Source organism: Phalaenopsis equestris, unplaced genomic scaffold (assembly GCF_001263595.1).
Source record: "Phalaenopsis equestris unplaced genomic scaffold, ASM126359v1 Scaffold000105, whole genome shotgun sequence".
In the NCBI taxonomy this organism is placed as follows: Eukaryota; Viridiplantae; Streptophyta; class Magnoliopsida; order Asparagales; family Orchidaceae; genus Phalaenopsis; species Phalaenopsis equestris.
In genome coordinates, this window is record NW_018164547.1 from 459,670 (window position 1) to 468,038 (window position 8,369).

The window sequence follows — 8,369 nt, forward strand, 5'->3', positions numbered from 1 at the left end:
AATGTAGTAATTTAGATTGTTTAGTTTTTATTATGAGTTTTATCTTCAAAAGTTAAATTGAAGTTGTTTAGATGGGGTAAAAAATTTAATCATTACATGAGCCTATCTGTAATCCTAACAAAAAGCAGAATTATTAATATAAACATATAATGTGGGCCGACTTATCAAATAAACACAGGCAAACTGATAGACTCATCAACTAACATCATATGAATTACAGTTGAGGTTCATCATTTAATTTTTGTTTCATCTTCTTTTGGGTAGTTCAAATGTTTATAGTCAGTTTGATCATAACACTTCCTAACTTTATAAAAAAAGAAGAATACTAAAAGAAAAGTTCCTAGGTTACTACAATAACTTTTTTATTTACAACAGCCTTGCAAAACAGAGTTAGCACATCATAATAACATGTAAGATAAATCTACGGTAAAAACTCACTTTAATAGCTTTGCAAAATTGAATTAAAATGTTTCCTCATAATTTTAAGAAAATAAATGTTTTTATTTTAATTTGAATATTAGTAAGTTAATTATTTATTGTTTAGGACAACTTGGTCAAGATGCTCACGACTTTCCATCGTCCCGAGGTTTTTGGGTTCCCTAATCTACATAGTCTAGAGAGGTGGTTAAGCTTGCTCTTACTGGAAGATTCTTGTCAACAACCATGAGTCACATCATTCAAGATATCTTCATAAACTCGGGCAACATGGTTAAGGTTGTGGTTAGTATCTTTGTACATTAGGGTGCGTAGCAGTGTTAAGGATTCTTTCAGTGATTATTGTTAATTAAGGTTAGTTTTAGTGACTTTTCCGATTTTAGGTGTTGAATATCTTAGGTTGGTTAAAATTTCTTACACGATTAGATTTTCATGTAAGGTTTATTATTATTATTATTTTAAGATGACCTAGTTAAGATCTCATGGTTTCATCAACACAGGGTCATTAGGGTTTGTGGTTTGAGATGACCCGGAAGGATCTTTATTAGTAGCCTTGGGTTACATCCTTCAATGATCCTTCTCAAACCAAGGATAGCTTTAGGGTTTGAATTTAAGTCTTAATAGATTTCATGGTGTATTTTATTGGATTATGTATTTTAAATTTTGTTGCAAATTTTGTTCTTAGCCCACTATGCCTCATAGGTTAAATGTGTTTTGAGGTGTGTTTTCATGTCAAGAGTGCTTTATTCTCATAAGAGAAATTAAGCATGCCTTAATTGTTTGGTCTTTTTTTTTTTTGTTTATAGACTTTGGCAGTCTTTGATTATAAGCTTTAAGGAAGCATACATTATAACCTTAGGTATTTTGAGTTTATTTTTAGAAGTGTATTTTGGTGTGGGTTATCTCAAATTAAGCTGAGCAGATACAAGTTAGTCTATGTTTAATTGGATTATACCGGGTTAGGCTTGATTGACCCAGGTTGGTTTAAGTTTAATTTGAGTTAGCCTATGTAAGTTTGGGTTGACCCAGTTTGGTTTAAGTTTGCTTTGGGTTAGCCCAAATTGGTTTAAATTTGGTTTGGGTTGGTATTGAGTTGAATTTAGAATTTGGTTGTGTCAAGTCTAAATTGGGTTAGAATTGAGTTAATTTTAGAATTTGGTTAAGTCAAGTAATAGTTAGGTTAAACTTAAATTAAGTTATAGATTCATTTGGTTAAGTCAATTCTAAGTTGGGTTAGACCTGAGTTAAGTTTATGTTTAGATCTTAGTTTGGTTTAAAGTTGGGTTTAGGGCTAGGTCTAAGTTGAGTTAGACCTATGATAAGCCATTGACCTCATTTTCGAAGAGGTCTAATTCTTCCTTCTATAACCTATGATCTAACCTTAGTACTTTTTTATTAACTATCCTAGAGGACTAGAGATGAGACCCACCCTTTTAGAAACTCAAACTACCTCCTAGCTCTTTGTGAGACCTCATATGAGTGGTCCCAAGCATTCAACTCTTAGTTGCAAGGACTAAGAACCAACATGTGGAGGTCCAAAGAGAGTTCCTATGGGGTTTAAAAGCTTCAGGAAACCCATTATGACTTTCATAAATTCACACACACAAATATCACAATTTGGATAGTCGACACACATAAATATCACATTTCTCATTACATGCATATGTAAAGGCTTCGTAATTAATTAAAACTTAAATTAATTTTTGAAACGATTAATCACGAAGCAAAATTTGAAGAAAGCCAAACTTGACATTTTGTTGACCCGATCGTCGATGAAGTTGTCCAGACGACCCTGGATGGCGAAACGGAACATATAAATGTATCCAGAACGTCAACTTTACTTAAGAGTGACACCCAGTCTGATTTGATTCTGGGCACGAACAAATAATACTTTTAAACGTAATAATAAGAATAAAAAAGGAACAAAATAAAGACTCGCGCACACTACCCCAACCCAATCTCTTTTTCGCGCCAGCGAAGCCCTGGCCGCGACATTTCTCCCTCTCATGCGTGCGATTCTCTTTCAGCCGAGCCTTTACTCCTTCGGTCGAACTCCCCTCTCCTCCTCTTTGCGATGCTTCCGCCTTAGGTTCCCACCGAAGATTCCTACTTCGCTCGCCACTCTCTCCGTTGGCTTGTCGCCACTCCCCCCGACTTGCACTTCCCTCTGCGTCGTTTGTCGCCACTTCCCCGTCCTTGTCGCGTTCGGCTCACCCCTCCAGTAAGTCGAGGTAGGTTCCTCCGTTTTGTGGCTATAAAAACCCCTCTGAAGGGGAGGGTTGGAGGCTGTTGAAACTTTGGGAAGTCGTTGGAATTTTGTTGCTAGAACGCCACTCGTTGGTCCATTTGTCCTGTGCTTGGGGCCATTTCATTTCATCCCCTCTCGTCCTCTTTGCGATCCTCCTCCCTTTGCTTCTTATTCGTCGCCCATTCTCCCTTGGCTACTTTACCATCGAGCTACCCCTGCCTATTTCGATTCTGTTATATATATATATATATATATGTTTGTTCTAGATTTCTTTCATATACATGAGCTTGATTCATTTGAATAGGGGTCACATTATTCGCTGAGCATTCATATCCACACTTCTGTTATGAAAAACAACGGTGATAAGGCGAAAAATCGGATCGATTGACGAAGCTAGAAATAAAACGAGAAATTTGCATAAAAAAAAACACACAGATTTACGTGGTTCGATAAATTGTCTACGTTTACGGAGCTGCAAAAGATTTTATTGCTTTGAAGATTACACATGTTGATCACCTCGACGATTACAAGAAAGAATTCTCTCTACTCTCCTTCTCTCTCTCTGTCTCTCTCTCTAACGGAGAGATGCACCTGTTGAAAGAGAAAGAGAAGCTTGCTTTTCTTTCTTTCTCGCCACCGTAAGTCACCTTGGAAAAGCAAGGGAGAGAAAACAAAGCAAAAAACTTTTCTTTGCCTTTTTTCGTGAGCACAGGCAGTAGAGGGGTTCTGAGAGAGACAAAGCATGCCTCCTATGTCCTCCCAACACCTGAATTTAAATCCTCCAACAAACCTTTCCGTCAGCCCATTAAAGAAAAGAAACTCGATTATGGAAATCAATCAAGGAGGCTGGATTAGGTGGGAGAGGCGGGAAGCTATTCTGGGAAAGAGGAGTGGCGGGATCTTTACAAGGAAGACACGGCGAAGCTTAGGAAACAAATTAAGAGCAAATAAATCTAATCAATTTATCAAATGATTTCTATTAGAGCAAACCACCAAAGCAGGTGGACCGGGCTCCACCTACTCAATAAATCTCCCATTTGGAGATTAAGACGCCGACTGCGTCATCTACTAGTTGCGCCCTGTTTTTCCTCAAATGTGATATCTCCCATCTCTGCAACTCAAAGCCCCGGTCTTCAGGCCAGAAAATCAACTGAAGCTGCACACAACTTCAGTTTCTCAAGAGTAACACCCTTAGTTGACATACCAGTGTCAACGTAGCTTTGTACCTCAAGCTCTTTTCTGAGTTACTCTTGAATCTGCTTGCAACTCCCAGTACATTGACAGTATCCTGCCTCAACTGAAGGTCTTTTTTAACAAGTTCAACCTTGTACCTTATATTGCCACCAAATACAGTCTTCACCTGGTACACCCACTTATTTTGCACTGTTTTCTTCCCTGGTGGAAGTTTTGTTAGCTCTCCCAAGTTCGATTCCCTGGCAGGAAATTCGTCTCCTCCTTCTTAGTCAACTCTCACTTGGTCGAATTCTCATCTTGCAAGATTTTTTATAGCTATGTGGTTTTCCACCATCTGTCCGTACTAGATTCGGTTTTCCTGTCTTTGGCGCTTTATCGTCTTTCATGAAACTTAGGCCCTGTTTGGCACAGCTTTTTCAGAACGCATGGACACCGACAACGTCCTCAACCCGAACCGACCCAAACATCCTTAGAATTCACGATTTGTATAGTAAAAAGGCCATTTTTAACCCTTGAGTCACCTTCAACCTCCAATTTTTTGCACCTAAGGCTTGCTATTGCTCGGAATTGAGGTGCTGTAAGGCAAACGAAGTTTAGATTTCATCTTCTCTAGGTAGGAGTTACACTTTGAACTCAAAATTTTTTATTTTTACCAAGGATTTATCTTACATTGCCGAGATCCGAAATGTTGAGATTTTTTTGGAAGATTTTGAGAAAATTCTTTGGTGAAGAACTTTTACTTAGTAGATTTAAGTTTAAAACATTTCACATTGTGTTTTTCAGAATTTTTGAGAATTTATTTGGATTTTATTAAATTTTCGTAGATTTACCATGACACCTAGAATGAGCAAAGGAAAGAGAAAGGTAGATTTTGATGACCAAAAGTTTGTCAACTACAAAGCCAACATTTACTTCAATAGTCTACTTACAACTAAAAAAATGATTCCGGATCGAGGATTTAAAAATCCGGGAGGAGAAGCCGAGAGATTAATCAATGCTCGGCAGTGGGAGAATTTTTGCTACTTTACTGCCAAGGCGATTATTGGTGTAGTTATGAAGTTCTATGCCAATTTCAAGGAGACTTCTGAAGATTACGTTTTTGTTCATGGGAAAATGTTAGAGTTTACTCCAAGGAAAATTAATGAATTTTATCAGTTAGAAGATGTGTATAATTGCCATTACAAATCATTTTTGCTACAAATGAGGGCGTGGATGAGGCTATTTCTTTTTTTACTGATGGAAGAGGAACCTGGAAGGTGAAGAATGAAGTTAAGGTAAACTTTTCTCTTTTTATGTTAAATGTATTATGTTAAATGTTGTTAAATGTAGTATCTAAGGCCTGACACTATTTTATTTCTGGAAGAATGATACCAACAAACCATCGTAGTGAGGTAACAAAGGATAGAGAGGATAAATGTAGGCTCTATTATTTATAAAAACACTAGATCTATTGCTTTGGGAGAGACCACTGGTGGTTTGGTGGTGGTCTAGCTCACCCTGCACTGATCTTCACACTTTATTGTACCTGAAAAATAAGCACAAAAATACCTTTTTACAGTGTAATTTCGTCCCTAAAAATGAGTAAATACAACTAGAATAATAGATAACTTATCCACCCATTACAAGGCACAGTTTGCAATTGTCGCTATCAATGAAAAAGTAAACCAGAGAACTTTAATGTGTACATAAAAAATTTGCCAACATGAATCTTGAAGATATCTCACGGCCAACAAAAACGGTGATGCGACATCATGGGATCCACCAAGAACGTCTCAGGACCGCTTGCTTAGTGGGGTGGCTCCTATGTATCGGAAAGACAAAACTTCCCAAGCAATATAAGAGCATATTATCTCCCAAAAAAATCCATCTGATCAGACTCACACAAATGGGTCTAGCACCCTCTACTCTAGTTAGGCCAGGTGAGTGAGCCAAACAATTCATTTTCAAAGCTGTTGTTTTATGTCCTCAGCAAGTGTCCTTCTGGCTTAATGTCCGCCCTGCCCAATGGCCGCCCGATCTAATTATGCCTGCCCAATATCACCCGACATAATGGCGGCCCGACAAAATCATCGCTCGACCTAATCTTGCCTGACCAAGATCCCATAATGGCGGCCCTACAAAATGGTCGACCAGCCTAATGGCCGCCCGACCCCTTTCGGTGGGACATTTGTAGGCCCTTAGGTCATATTTTGTATAGACTATAATACCTCCACCATACTTATGTACACAATGTAATTGTATATCCTCATTCCTATAAATAGAGATTCATTTCAAGAATAGAAGCTACATACTTTTTTTATATACTACTCAGCTCTCTGCTCTCTCATCTTTGATGTGCTCAATTTTTTAGGTGTCTTCCGAATATATTTAAATTTAGCATCCTTAAAATATATACACACACACACATCTGGTGAGGTTGTGCCTATAATTTTCTTAACTAAAAAATGAATCAATGAATCCTTCATTAGGTAGAATTTTCTATAATGGAAGATCATCTATTATTTTAAACATGCTGATTTATTAAAGTCACTAGTCAGATTTGTTATCCCAAGGCAAGTGCCTAGAAGAACTCAAAAGAAAGCGCCAAAGCAGGAATAGGCAAGCTGTGGCTGAATTTGTCGACCTAAGCTGCGACATACATGTCTACAGAGCTTCACATCCGCCACCTCGTTACAAGTGTTCGCACGACTTTTTATATTGACCAGAGAACTATTCTATTCCGCAAGCAGGACCCAAATGCCGTACCGATTCATTTTAAAAAATGTAAGGCATTTACATGCATTCAACATAAGTTTTAGATATTCATAATATAATATTTAAGTATTTATATTTACATGTATTTCACTCAAATTTAAATATTACTATCATTGATGTGTGACGGGAGGTTTGGGGCAGTAGTATGATAAATTATTGTTTTTGTACTGGAGGAAAATTAAGCATAAGCACAGGTAATTAAAAAAATATAAGAGTTATAATTTTTTACATGAAAAATTCTAAAAAATGAAATATAATCCCGACTAAAATCTAATTGGAATAGTTCAATAAGAACAGTGAGTACACTACTTCACTATTTCTCTTAGGCCTTGTTTGGCACAGCTTTTCAGAACGGTGGCGTTTTCAGAACGCCGCCAACGCGTTTGTTTCGCGCGTTCGTTCGGCGGCGTTCTGAACGCAGCGTCCCGCGGTTCCGTTTTTCTTCATTAGCCGGATCGCGGGGCCTCGGCTGCGTTCGGCGTTGGCTGTTGGCGTTAGGGCTCGAATTCCTTCTTTTGCCCTTGGTGATCTCTCTCGTGCTCTCCCCTCGCTTCCTCCCTCTCCGAACGAACACATCATTAGGGCTCGATTTCTCGTTCTTTTTCCCTCTCCGGTAAGATCTACTATTGTTTGTCGTTGGATTTTTTAGGATACGCTTTGGATCTGTCGAGATATGCTCTGGATTCATGAGTTTTATGGATCGATGAATTTTTTTCGGTTCTTCTCCATGTCTCTGCTTCTATTGCTTCGGATCTCTGAGTTTTGCAAAATTTCATGTTTCTATCGAGTGATTGTTTGGTAGTTAACACAATCTTTTTAACCTTTTCTTGATTTGGCATCTGTCTCAAAGAACTCCCATTTTTTCTTGCTTAAAAGTGAGGACTAGCCCAGAGAATTGCAAGTTCATTCGTTAGATTATCTCATCTCGTATAGTTAAAATTGCTATTGTTTTCTGAAATGCGAGCAAATTGGTTATAAGGCTACTTTATGCCACTTTGGAGAAATTTCAGGTGTTTTCAGGTTTGGAATTCAACAAGCAGAAATGCAACATTTATATTGGGAAACATCTTAAAAGTGATTTTGTTCATTCGATTGCTGATCACTCTAATTGTCCTATTGTTGAGCTTCCCCTCAAATATCAAGCTGTTGATATTTTAAGGGGAAGAAGGAAGAAAACAAAAATGGATGAAGGCTCTTGTGCAGTAATGCGCTGTCTGTTTTGGGTTTTTAAAAAGAACGTAGGCAAATGTTTCCTATTGTCCTGCTGTTGATCACTCTATTTGTCCTATTGTTGAGCTTCCCTTCATCTTGGTGTGTTATTATTCTTTTCTTGAATAGGCAAATGTTTAATGCGCTGTCTGTTTTGGGTTTTTAAATGCCCTTTTAACATTGAAAATATTTCATTTTCTGTTCTGGAAGGAGAAGCTTAAGGGCACTAGTTGAATATTTTAATATTTCTCCTTGTTGTTGTACTTGTATTTGTCTTTTTTTTAGTTCTCCTGGTACTCATTAAGGTGTGAGAACTGTATGGTATCTTTTAGAACTGATCTGTGATTATCGTATGTTTCTGCATTATATGTTTCTTTTCCATCAATAAGCTATTCTGAATAAGCTGCCCCAAATAGTTTTGATTCAGACAGGGGCATGAATGTCATTTAACCACCAATAAGTTGGTCTGAATAAGCTGCCCCAAACAGCAAGCCAGATTATTCTGATAATCTGCAGATTATCAGATTAT